We start from the raw sequence: 13,903 nt of genomic DNA on the forward strand, positions 1-13,903 counted from the left end.
GCCAGCTCCCCCAAGGCTGGGCCTCTTTAAGGAGTCAGTGTCCTTCGGCAGCGGAATGCACAAAGACAATAAAGGGCAACTTCCGAGCAACAGAAGCGTACGACAAAGGTCTGAGCCCATAGATTGCAGGGGCTGCAAGTTCCTTAACCGCGCCGAGGAACCATGACGGGGTAAATAGGAAGAGGAACGACAGAAGACAGTTAACATCAACATTGGCACCGGCATTACTCAGCCCAAATATTGTATGTGCCAGGAGGGGGAACTGAGGGGGAGAAAAATAATTGAAAAACGAGAAAGGAGCAGTAGAGCAAATAGCACTCGGGCTGATCATTAATCTACCTACAAAGAAAAGCAGGGGAGATCAAAGTATAAGCAAACACTGCTGTGATCCTGTGAACTACCATGCAACAGGCTCCGACAACTGTAAACTAAACTGTTATGCCTCAAAAAACTGGGGTCTTGAAGAAATTTGCACTTTGCAATTAAAATGACAATTAGAGACCCGCATCTAAGGGCGTAGCATGTCAAGAGAGGGATGGCAGATACTAATCCCTTGTAGGGTTCCGCTGAGCCTGTGTGGACCCACAATCCGGCCCTGTCAATCAGTGCAGAACGAATGTTGATAACCCTTGAGCAAAAGTACAACTTTTCACTGCACTGCAAGGCAAACATGACAGGTGCAGCAAATTCCTCAACTGCTAAATTTGGCATGCTCTGGAATCTTGCTGGTCACATGCCCTAGCTACCCTAATTGTTGTTTGTCCAACACAAACACTACTGCGGCACTAAGTGTACCTTATCGTAGCAGGAGATCAGCAGGGAGGAGATAAGAGAGAGATTATTGGTCACAACACAGACTGCAATCTATGCAAGTGCTGAAATTCCGATAGCAAAACAGAAAATGCCTGCAGTGTGCCTTATGTTTGTTTTCTGTTTGCCACTTAAGATGGGGACAAGACACACCTGATGGCCCAATAAAGACCTCTCTGAATACATAAAAAAAATAGATTTTGCAAATTTTGGAATGCAAATAGAAAAATGTACTGTACAAAGTGAAGTTACGCTGCAGGCAAAGTTTGAGAGTGTACCTGTGCCAAGAGGCAATGCAAATAGGCAACATTGAGCTACAGAACTGATTTTTGTTCAGAACCTTTTTTGTTCACGAAGTGTTTTGATAGAGTAAATAAGGAGAAACTGTTTCCACTGGCAGGAGGATCAGTAACCAGAGGACACGGATTTAAAGTAATTGGCAAAAGAACCAGAGGCGAGAGGTGGAGATTTTATTTTTTACGCAGCGAGTTGTTGTGATCTGGAATGCACTGCCTGAATGGTAACTTTCTAAAGGGCGCTGGATAAAAAATTTTTGCAGGGTTATGGGGAAAGGGGAATGGGGCTGTTTTGACAGCTCTTTGAAAGAGCCCCACGGGGCCGATGGGCCGAATGGCCTCCTTCTGACTGTATGATTCAATGATTCTATGAAATAAGGGAAAAGCAAAAGATGTGCATATGTGTGGTTAATCATACGTGAAGATGTCTGCTAACTGGCATCAGACTTTTGGTGCTAGAAGCCAAAGATACCACGTAGGAACTTTTTAAGCTTCAGCATCAAAGTTTAAAAAGTTGGCATCACATCAGTCGCAATTACAGGGCAACTGACATGGAGTGGTGCGAGGGACTATCCTTGACATACTCTCTCACCTGATGCCGAATCCTATACTCCTGCCTGCTTGGAACCAGTTTGCAATGACCCGAAATATGCAGCATAACCACACTCCTAATGTCCTGTTGACAACTCTGGCATTCTTGGCTGCCTAAAGCGGTAAGGACATACGAAAGGCTTGCACCTGGCATGATTCTGACACTTGACGGCATCATGCTTGAGAGCAGGTGTTATTGTTATACTGGTTTGATTCAAATATCATTCGTATAGCGCAACAAAATCGCAACCAGACAAGCTCAATTTTCCTGAGTGGCAACAATTTCCTCAGGATGTGCCAGTGATTTACAAGCAGCCGCCAATCTAGACCCAAACTTCGCTGTGCGACAGCTAGTAGCTCCAAATAAGCCTCAGGATGTGCCTATTCAGAACATTTTCCCCTTAAAGGGACAGGCCGCACTTTAAACATAGCTCCAATTAGCAGCAGCTTTCTTCAAGACAGTCTGTTTACATCTACAGGTAGAACGTCCTGAATCCGGCAACTTCGGGACCGAGGCCGAGCCGGTTCATTTCCAGACTTCGGAAACGCCTGAGCCCAGGTTGCGATATTTCCGGACTTCGGACATCAGGAACACATGCCGAGTCCAGAAATGACTGGGCCCAGGTTCCAGATTTTGGTAAGATAGCAAAATACTGCAGATGCTGGAAATCCGAAATAACAACAGAAAATGCTGGAAAAACTCAGCAGGCCAGGCAACATCCATGCAGAGAGAAATAGAGTCAACGGGCTAGATTTTCGTGGAGCCGTCAGGCGGGGTTTCATGCATGGGGGGGGGGGGGGAAATCCCGAATTTGGGGGTCCCGACACCATCCCGCCCAAAACCCCGCCCCACATAAGTTTCAGGGACAGCGGGTACCCGCCCCGCACTGGGACCCGCCGAAACCAGGCGGGAAGGGATAAGTGCCAATTAACTGCCTGTTAACAGGTAGTTAACAGGCAGTTTTCAGCCTAATCCCTATTTTGAGGGGTTTCGTGTGGGTTTCCCAACGGCTCCAAACCACGCCAGGTTAGAGCAGGTGGGCCATCGGGTTGAAGGAGTTGGAGGGGTCGCAATGTCAGTGCTCAGGTGAGTGATGGGTGCATGAGTGTAAAGGTAAGTGTGTTTGGTGTGTCTAAAGTGTGTAAAGAACTTTTACTTACCTGTACTTACCTTAACAGCCTTTCTTCCTGTAGCCGTCGGGAGCGCATCACTCAGCCGGAACTGAAAGCTGAACGGCTGCGATCTGTCAAAAGTGACAGCCTTCAGCTTTGAGTGCCGGTGAGAGTTGCAACTGAGCCTGTGCAGAAGGACTCATGTTAGAACTCAGAATGTCAGTGTTTCACAGCTTTAAACAGCTGTAAAACACTGATATTTCATCTGTCAAGAACTCTTGACAGATGAAATTAAAGTCTGTGACGTCACCTGTTGCCGGGTGGCCCTTAATTGGCCTGCTGAGCCTGCTGGGCGGGCTCAACAAGGTCAATCAAGGGAAAATCGTGCGGATTGGCCGGACGTCGAAGTAGGCGGGTCAAAAACCCAAAAGGGGAAGTCCCGCCTTCTTCCCGACAGGTTCGGGAAAATCTACCCCAACGTTTCAGGTCGAAACCCTTTGTCAAGACTGAAAAAGCCCAGGAAATGAAACAAATTAAAAGGCCAGTTTGGGGGCTGGGAGAGAACAAAAGAGAAGTGAAGAGACATTAAGAGGTATTCAAAACGAGACGAGATGGTGATAGGACTAGTGGAGACAAAAGACGGCTCTAGATTAGGTGTGAAATGCGCTGGCAGAATGTCAACCTGAAACGTTGACTCTATTTCTCTCTCCACAGATGTTGCCTGGCCTGCTGAGTTTTTCCAGCATTTTCTGTTGTTATTCCAGTTTTTGGTAAGCCTCCCTCAGAGTGTCCGGATTCTGTAACATTTTATGGATTCCGGACCCCTGCCACCAATCATCCCGGAGTCCGGATTCCGGAACATTACAAATTCAGGAACTCCGGATTTGGAACGTTCAACCTGTACTAGGAAAGGGCTATCAAGATGTAAACACTCCCTTTGTTTATATGTAATAAATTGTGTGCTACATGATCAAGTCTCCTGCCATTATAAGGTATCTGACTTACTGCAAGCAATGGCACAGGGGACTGTGACCAAGGGATACGAGCATTTATTTAAAAAATACTGTTTAAAATAAAATAGAGAGGTCTGTTTGAAGAATATTTAAAACCAAATCCAACATTTCCTTTGCTCCTTATACTTTAATCTTCTTTCATCCCGTCCTGAATGTTTTAAAAAAGATGTTCAAAGGCATGTGGTTGCTGTATTTTCCCACTACAGAACAGCATTCCTGTGTTCACGTTTGGCTAGATATAGCAGGGGAGGGAGCTGGACAGGGAACAAAAGAACTCCTGTCCCTTTATGGGATCGCTAGTTGTCTGGGCTGCTCTCCTCATGGTAAGTGGCACCTCGAAACAATGGCTCCATATACACAATGAGTGAGAACAGGCACAAAACACTGGGTAATTATGTTCATCAGTGGCGCAGATAAGATGCTTAAGCGTTTCTTTGCTGTTGGAAGCATTCGGTTGATAAGAGATAAGGGATTCACTGAAAGGCAGTTTTCTCTTGAGATCCTGTAGGGCAAACTGCTCAATCATTAACCAACTGGAGAAAAAAAGGGGAAAAAATAGACGACTTCAGTTGCTAAACTTCAATCACACACAATTCAATTATCAGTACTGCAGATGAAACAGAATACAGTTGGGCACTTGTTTCAAAATAGCAGATGGGGGGTGGGGGGTGGGGGGAAAGGTCAGTGGCCACTGTGCCAAAGATTAACCGCAACACATCTTATTATTTTCATAAAATGGTGCCCAATTAATCTCACAGTGTTGCTGAATGGACTACTTAAAATACTCGCACTCTCTGGCGGCCGCTGCTGCAATGCAAAATTCTCGATCAGCGCCTTGTTTAGCCACTGTATCTCCAAGGCTTGCTCTGTGAGCACTTGTGTATCGGGCAAGAGGTTGTGAGCAGATTATAAATACACCCTCTGCTCGGTGCCTGCACTGCATTCTGTGCATGCCTGTGTGCCGCCCGTCAATTGCTGAGTTGCTTTAAGATGAAGCCCTAGCACTTTGAATGCCATGCACTTTATTTTACTGTAGTCTTGGGCAGAGACAGGACCCAATTTCTGGCCTGGCTTGTGTGTTTTTATATTATAAAGGCTGTGAAGCAGTGCTAGCAGCTCCCATGTTAACGTGCCAGTTCTCAACTTGTGACAGGCAGAAAAGTGAAGGCGAAATTTGAAAGCGGGGGGGGGGGGGGGGAGGCGGGACGGAAATGGATGCCAGACCAGGATAAAAGTAAAGCAAGAGGTTCCTCAAACAACAGTAAAGGGAGGGATGTGTCTTTCAGCTGTGCAGCATATTTTAATGTTAACAAAAAGGCGGCTTTTCTTTCTGCAATTTTTTTTCTCCAGGATCATGTTGATTATCGAAGAAGCCACCAAGTTTGCGAAGTAGGGACTTTGACTGTATTGATACTAACTGGGTGTCATCTAACCCAACCACGAATGTTTATCAAAATCTTCTCTAAGCAACACATAGCGACACAGCTATAGTAACAGCATCGATTTCCACACTGCTATTTTCAGTTCTTTAGTTGGGACATTTTTATCATCCTTTAGTCAGCTCAGGCCTCAGTCCTAAGCACAGCAGCACTAGCTATGACAGGTGGCTCCACCCCTTGCCATAAACAGAGGGACAACCAGTAAACCTAAGAAAAGAGTATATACAAATTATACGAATGTATATTTTTACACTCAGGGATATATCTGTTTATACATTGTATGAATAGATCTGCGTTTATGTGTTCAACCATGAATGATTTTCGATGCTTTGGCAACATAAGATGTACCTTATCATGCCAATAAAGCGATTTGAATTGAATTGGCTGCACAGCAAGTAGAACGAGAGAACTACGTTTCAGCTCCCAGTAAGCAGATACACGCTCTCAATCCTTATCTTTAAGGCACAGGTCAAGAAACCAAAGCTATGTTTACACAACAGCTGTACATTTCAATTTGCTCCGGATTTATGGTCGTATTGAATGAACATGCACCATGCAATGGGACCTAGTGAGGGCATCTCACTAATGTACCATAAGGTACCACACCACAGGGCATCAAGCATAGCACTGCGCCAACAATGGTCCATACAACAATTGGCTGGTTGCAGCCAGGCTGTCAGAGGGAGGCGGGAGGGACAACTGGAAGGTGAGTCATCCTTAAGTTAAATGATTGCTGACGAGTATGGGAGAGTTAGCAAATAAATGGGACGGTATAAAATACTCTGTGCAACTTTGATACTCTGTTTATGTTATGCTTCTGGTGCCCTATGTCCAGTAACAGTAGGGTTTTTTGGGAGAAGGGGGGAGGTCAAGAGAATGACTGCATTAGTATTTAACATGTACAATGCAATTTTGGAGTGCAGAGCGTATCCACATTTTGTTGGTTTAATTTGCTTCATTGTTGAGCAGCTCAGGAGAAAAATTGAAGTTCTTAAACTGCACTTTGGTACCGCTCATCACCAACAGTGAGCGGCGTGCATTTCAAACTATCCTTAGGCCCCAACGATATACTAACTGAACTTTTAAGAACTCAAAAGAATGGGGAAGGATTCAAATAGAATGCTGCCCTTTCATCTCTGGGACTCTGTTTTGATAGAGTCTAGATTAATGGGATGAAAGTTTTCTTTGAAGACTAATAATACCAAATGAAATACATTTGGGAAGTTCAATCCAGCTGTGAGTGGGCACAAGAAGAGAATACCAAAATACTCACTAATTGGCACTCTCATTCAGACAGACTTCCAAAATAGTGACCAGAAAATAGAGAGTGTGAGGCTGGTGAAGTAAAGGATGTGCTTCAGAGGCTGGGGAGCTAATTGAAAACTTGGCACCAGCAGTTTGACTCCGTTGTGATTGAATTGAGTTTTAGCGCAGACGGGAAAGACTGCGCCCAGCCATGTATAACCCGACCTGAGAGGGCTTGTTGCTGACAAATTGTTCCATTTCCCCGTGCCGGCATCCCTCACCTTCAGCCGCAAAACAGAAATATTTACCCAATAAAAAGATTATTAAACTTTTATGCAAGTATGATGGCATCACCATTATCCACCAGAGCATAATAATGGAAAATGAAAGTTCCACTGTACCGTTTTTGATTCAATATGCTCATTTTAAGAATGTGAAATTTTACTACGCAACTCCTGCTTGCTCAGCCAGACTACTTGTTTATGTACGTTTAACAATATCAAGAGGACAACAAAGCATTCATTGTTCTGACAGTTACAGCACAGGATAGACAGCTGACTCGCAACGAAGTGACACACTAGCTCCGACAAGTTATAAGTGTATGATCATTAATTTTTAAAGCTATACATCATGCTTTAATCTGTTCTTGACCTCTTTCATAGCATAATCGTGTTGGATCATCATTCATTAGAACAATATTATATAACTCCCTCAATTGCTCAGATGGCAAAAGGTTAGTTATCAAGATAGGCCAAAGAACTGGGACTCTGCACTTTCGAGTACAGTAGACTTAGTGGTGATTTGATCGAGGTATCTAAGATGATGAAGGGAACAGATTGTGTTCCAGTTGACAGCTTGTTTCAACTAAATAGGTTAGGGAGGGCCAGGGGTCACAATTTCAAGTTGTGTAAGGCCAGAGCTAGGTTGAATTTTATGAGGTGGTTCTTTTTCCAGAGAATAATGGACTTCTGGAACAGGCTGCCGGCTCGTGCGGTGAACGCTGATTCGCTGAATTCCTTCAAGCGTGAGCTGGACCCGTTTCTGGCTGGGGCGGAGATCAGCTCGTACAAAAGGTAAGCTCTGTATAACATTAAGAGAGTGGTCTCCTGGACTAGTTCCAATCGCCTAAGCAGGTCAGAGAGGAATTTCCCAGATTATTGGAGCCCCAATTCTCCAAGCCAACGTCTCTTGCCAGCAAGGCTCCCAGCTGGAGGGGTGGAATTGTGGAATCACTCCTAGTTTACAGGTGGCCAGGAGGTCCCAGGTTCAATACCATGGGTAACAGTAGGAGATACTATACTTGCCCTCAGCACCAGGGAAGAAGAGATGGGGGAAAAACGTGCTACAGTTTTCTCACTCATGGCTGCTTTCCAATTAGAGTTGCTAGAATGCTCAGATGTAGGGAATGTTGAGGGAGGGCAAGATTGTGCTAGTCTGAGTTATGATGCCCCTTACCTTCCAACTCTTACTGTCACTGTTTACACATAAAGCTTTTGTTAGACCCCATCTGGAGCACTGCATTCAGTTCCGGGTACCGCACCTCAGGAAGGATATATTGGCCTTGGAGGGGGTGCAGCGCAGATTCACCAGAATGATACCAGGGCTAAAAGGGTTAAATTATGAAGCCAAGTCGCACAGACCAGCTTGTATTCCCTTGAGTTTAGATGATTAAGAGGTGATCTAATTGAGGTGTTTAAGATGATTAAAGGAGTTGATTGGGTAGATAGAGAGAAACTATTTCCTCTGTTGGGGGAGTCCAGAACAAGGGGGGCATAACCTTAAAATTAGAGCCAGGCCATTCAGGGGTGATGTCAGGAAGCACTTCATCACACAAAGGGTAGTGGACATCTGGAACTTTCTCCCCCAAAAAGCTGTTGAAGCTGGGAGTCGATTGAAAATTTCAAAACTAAGATTGATAGATTTTTGTTAGGTAAGGGTATCAAGGAATATGGAGCCAAGGCGGGTAAATGGAGTTAAGATACAGATCGGCCATGAGCTAGTTGAATGGTGGAACAGGCTCGAGAGGCTGAATGTCCTCCTCCTGTTCCTATGAAGAACAGCTACTTGGGCGAGGTTCCATAGGACACCTGATGCCCATGGAACCATAGCCCACCTGATGCCCATGGAACCATAGCCCAAAAGAGTCAATGCCTTCACAAGAAAAGACATTGGCAAAACAAAATGGTGTGTCTTGTATCTGCATTACTACGCCATACAATATGCATAAATTGTATGACATTTTCAATCACCTTCCTTATTTTAGTTATATAACTTATTAGAAACTGCATTGATAGGTCACGCATTGCTTCGTGGTTAAATGTACCATGTGCAGTGCATTGAGTGACATAAACCAGACAAGCTCCGGGTTTGATTTCCCATCTACGTTGTTTACTGATCTCAGGTGGCTTTTAGTGTGGGGAGGCGGGGGCGGAGTGGCCTGTGTACTCCTGAGCTGTAGTGGGGAGGCGGGGGCGGAGTGGCCTGTGTACTCCTGAGCTGTAGTGGGGAGGCGGGGGCGGAGTGGCCTGTGTACTCCTGAGCTGTAGTGGGGAGGCGGGGGCGGAGTGGCCTGTGTACTCCTGAGCTGTAGTGGGGAGGCGGGGGCGGAGTGGCCTGTGTACTCCTAAGCTGTAGTGGGGAGGCGGGGGCGGAGTGGCCTGTGTACTCCTGAGCTGTAGTGGGGAGGGGTGAAGGGGAGAATCTGTCACGGTTCCCACCTCTGGTCACGATCCAGTTATTTCTGCTGGAAGATGTGGGCTGTGTGGAAGTTGGGTGAAGATGGAAGGTGGCGGCCAAGTGGCTTGCAGCACGCATGAGGGCAAGATACTGGAGGGCTGAAGATGTCTGTGAAACCGTACCCCAGCAGCAGACAGGACCTTCAGGAGAGGAAGGCAGGGGAGAAAATTAACAAAAGAAAAACTGGATTAAGGAACATTTTTGAATAATTAAAAGTCAATCTTCTTTTGCAAGCAAAAATGGAAAAATGCATGTTAAAATTAAGTTGGCACTGCATTCAGGAAAAGAGCATCTACAGAAATAACTCAGTGTGCAGTGTTTATTTACATTTGAATAGTAAGGTTGCTTAGTACAAACTCCAGATCTAGAAAAAGGTTTTTGCCCATCAAAAGTCCATGTATGTTTATTCGATCTTTCGTCCCTCCCCACCCCACCCCACCCCACCAGCACCTGGAGATCCCCTACTTTAAGGAATACTCAGTTCTTTCCCCACCTCGCCAAAAAATAATAATTAAGCAATGCTAATTGAATCTTTATAACTGTCAATGCTCCTTCTCAACAGACATTGATCCAGCTTGCTTGAGAAGGTGTCAATGTCCACCTGTGGACGAAATGATTCCTATTGAGCTTATTGAGCAACATTTGCATCCTACAGATGGAGAAACAAATTGCTTGGAAAGTCCGTGTTTGGACTTGCAAAGGAAATGCTGCCCATTTCATACGCAAAGCAAGTCACAGTCACACACTTCCACAACTGCCGAACCTGCCATGGCTTTCTCAGTTTTCTTGATTACAGTCATTCTCTTGGCACCGCAGTTTGAAGCCAAAAGATTATCGGATGTGTTTAGGTGATTACTGGAACACTGCTGGTTAAATAACAGTTCTTTCAGAGGTAAGCTGTGCAGGACTATACTGCTATCGCACTGTGAGGAACGCGTTCATGGATTTGAAAGAAATTCCACTACTTTAACAAGCTGTTTAAAAATAAACCAGTCCATTACTAATACCACGCAGCCTGATTTTAGCCCAGTGATTCACAGAAGTTTAGGCTTTGCTAGCTTTGGCCGACGGGGGTGTGGGGAGGGGTCGAACTGAAGATGTGGCAGACTTGGCGGGAAGGGGACCGCTGGAAACTGGGGAATGCCGAAATACCCAGTCCGAAGGCCAAGCCGAGACTTGCACTGACCAGCAGGCCAAACCTGGAGGCTGAAGATAGGTGGCAGAGGTTCCTGAGAGCGAAAGGGAGGCAGTCCTCCAAAGATACATTGGCCGACCTCAAAATGATTGGGGGGGGGGGGGGTCATGACCTGTCTGACATCATGGCTCTGCCACTGGGCTTTGAAACCAGCTTTAGGAAGTAAGACTGATACAGAGCACCTGACAAAAACGCTTCAAGAACCTGTCTCATGACGACCAGCTGCTGAAGATGAGCTTTTAACAAGCCCATGGAGTATTTTAACTAACAGTAGTGTTAAATAAAAGAAAATACATTCTCTTAAATTGCTTCCAAGGTTCGATAGCTGCTATCTGATTGTCTGTAGTACTGTACAGGTTTTTTTTCTTGAGATAGACCCATTGAGGACATTTATTACAGTGATAACAAAAGTGCAAGATAGAATGATTGAATGCAAGCTCAACTTCCTATTATTTTCTGCCTGGATTGCCAGACAGTTTTACTCTCCAGCTCTTTTGATGTAGGCTTAATACAAGCACTCATTATAGTTTGCTGACAGGTTTATTTTGGTGGGTGTTTGTTCTGCTGTGCATTCTTCCAAGAGCAGGTCTAGCGAAAGCTGAGAATAGGCAAAAAAGACTATGTCAGAGCTGAAGCAAAAGAGTTGTCATCATCCTATGAAGCCGGAGTTCCTGGGAAATGTTCCTTTTATGTTTGAGCTAAGGGATTACTAAAGCAGAATGTATAGAGTGAACTGAACAGCACATATTCCCACACATTCAGTCAATAGGGCAATCAGATGTTAAAGAAAAAAAGGAGGGGGCACTTTAAACTTCCATCCAAATCGGTCATGAAAGGGGCTAAGAGGCCTGACCACTCACCCGAAGCCAGTGTCAGGAGGCCCAAACTGTTTTCAGGTTCTGGCCTCATCAGCATAATTAGTACAACAACAACAACTTGCATTTCTACAGCACCTTAAACACAGTGAAGTGTCCCAAGATGCTTCACAGGAGCGTTATCACACACGATTTGACACTGAGCCACATAAGCAGGTAATAGGATAGGTGAAAGAGGTAGGTTTTAAGGAGCGTCTTAAAAGAGGAGAGAGAGAGGTAGCGAGGCGCTGAGGTTTAGGGAGGGAATTCCAGAGCTAAGGGCCCAGGCAGCTGAAGGCACGGCCGCCAGTGGTGAGGCGATGAAAATCGGGGACGGGCAAGAGGCCAGAATTGGAGGCGCACGGAGATACGAAGCACAGGAGTACGAGCTACCGAGTGCTTCGTGAGCACGAGTGCACCGGGCGTGGGAAATCCGCCGGCTTCATGGGAAAGGCGGGCCAGGTGTAATTAGTAAAAGGGGCGGGAGGACAGCCAACGGACGGGCAACAGGCCACCGCATCTTTGTCGGGCCCAGTGGGAACATTCCTGCTTTTCCTGAGTGGCCTCCAGTGCTCCCTTTAAGGAACATTAATTAGGCTGCTCACCGCCTGTTACAAAATGGTGCAGCAAGCATGGCATGCACTCTGCCCATTGGTACCTGAAAATTGCCAATGGGGTTCTACAACCCCAATTTATATGTTTAAGCAGCCTCTTGCCTTTATCAGGCGTGTGCCTATTTATAGGTCCGTCTGGGAGTTGCAAACAGACTATCTGAAGAAAGGTCTTTGACCTGAAACGTTAACTCTGTTTCTCTCTCCACGGATGCTGCCTGGCCTGCTGAGTTTTTCCAGCATTTTCTGTTGTTATTCCACAATCCACTAATTGTTTCTTCAAAGATCCCAGGGTATTCGCCTCCACTACTCTTCTAGAAAGTCTATTCCATACACTGATCACTCTATGTGAAGAAGAATTTCCTGATATCAGTCCTAAATTTGCCTTTTACTGGTTCGAACCTGAGCTCCCTTGTCTTACTCGAGCAATTTAATTTAAACTTGGGATGTTTTGCTCCATTAAAGGAGTTAAAAGGAACCAGCGGTGAGATGAGGAAAGTTTTTTTATGCAGCGAGTTGTTGTGATCTGGAATGCACTGCCTGAAAGGGCGGTGGAAGCAGATTCAATAGTAACTTTCAAAAGGGAATTGGATAAATACTTGAAAAGGAAAAAATTGCAGGGCTATGGGTAAAGAGCAGAGGGAATGGGGCTAATTGGAAAGCTCTTTCGAAGAGCCGGCACAAGCATGATGGGCTGTATCATTCTATGCTAATAATGCAAGTTGTTGTTGCTGTTAAAGTAATACTCTGGATTTATCTTATCCATTTCCTTAACTATTTTACATAGCTCACCTCTCAAAGGATGAATAGTCCAAGCTTCTCCAGTCCAGCCTCATAACTCAGTTCTATGAAACTAGAGATCAGCGCTATCAGGAGACAACTGCACAGGACTCTCTAGCAAATCCCAGCAGGTAACTCAAACATGTCCCTGACTTAAGCCTCAGGGGAAACTGCCCATTCACTTGGTCAATGATTCGTGATGCAGGGGTTGGGAAACAAAACACTTTAGCGATCTGTATAATATTTTGGCAAACATGATACAACCAAGCTTCCATGAATTGACCTCTAATTTTTGCTCACTAAGTCAAACACTGCTGGCAAACAAGAGAGCCCCTCTGCTTTGCATCCTGTGACAGTATTAAATACACTGAGATCACAGTCTCAGAATAAGGGGTTAGCCATTTAGGACTGAGATGAGGAGAAATTTCTTCACTCAGAGGGTGGTGAATCTTTGGAATTCTCTACCCCAGAGGGCTGTGGAGGCTCAGCCGTTGAGTATATTCAAGACAGAGATCGATAGATTTTTGAATATTAAGGGAATCAAGGGATATGGGGATAGTGCAGGAAAGTGGAGATGAGGTAGAAGATCAGCCATGATCTTACTGTATGGCGGAGCAGGCTCGAAGGGCCAAATGGCCAACTTCTGCTCCTATTTCTTATGTAATATGGGCAGCTACAAAGTGCGACTTCTACACCTTCCAGGCAATGAAGTCTGATCTCAGTTTAAGCTGCCTGCCCTCTCAGAAGGGCGTAAAAGAACCCACGGCACTATTTCGAAGACGAGCAGGGGAGTTAGCAACGGTGTCCTGGCCAATATTTATCCCTCAACCAACATCACTAAAAAAACATTATCTGGTCATTATCACATTGCTGTTCCTGGGATCTTCCTGTGCACAAATTGGCTGCCGCGTTCCCTACCTTACAACAGTGACTACACTCCAATAGTATTGGCTGTGAAGCACTTTGGGACGTTCTGAGGTGGTGAAAGGCTCTATATAAATGCAAGTTCTTTCTTTCTATGTGTAGTTGAGTACGGGAGTTGTTCTCCTGTGTGGCACAGCCTGTGAAATTTACTTAACTTACTCGGAGCTCTCCAGTGGCTTATAATTGCATTCAGTTTGGCTGTGTCGGAAAGCCCTTTTGCAAAACCTTAGTGACAGTTAACATTTCGGGTAACGAATGAATTTCTCCTTGCCTGAAGTTTGGCTGATAATAACTCA

At 45.3% G+C, this 13,903-nt stretch overlaps 1 protein-coding gene across 2 annotated transcripts in view; it reads right to left on the bottom strand.

Annotated features, from left to right (window-relative positions):
- erbb4b (erb-b2 receptor tyrosine kinase 4b) overlaps nt 1-13,903 on the bottom strand; it is a 1,694,493-nt gene that overhangs the window by 1,562,740 nt on the left and 117,850 nt on the right. The window lies entirely within an intron of this gene.

The sequence above is a fragment of the Somniosus microcephalus genome, chromosome 4 (assembly GCF_052327205.1).
Source record: "Somniosus microcephalus isolate GS21.2 chromosome 4, FLI_Smic_1.0, whole genome shotgun sequence".
In the NCBI taxonomy this organism is placed as follows: domain Eukaryota; kingdom Metazoa; phylum Chordata; class Chondrichthyes; order Squaliformes; family Somniosidae; genus Somniosus; species Somniosus microcephalus.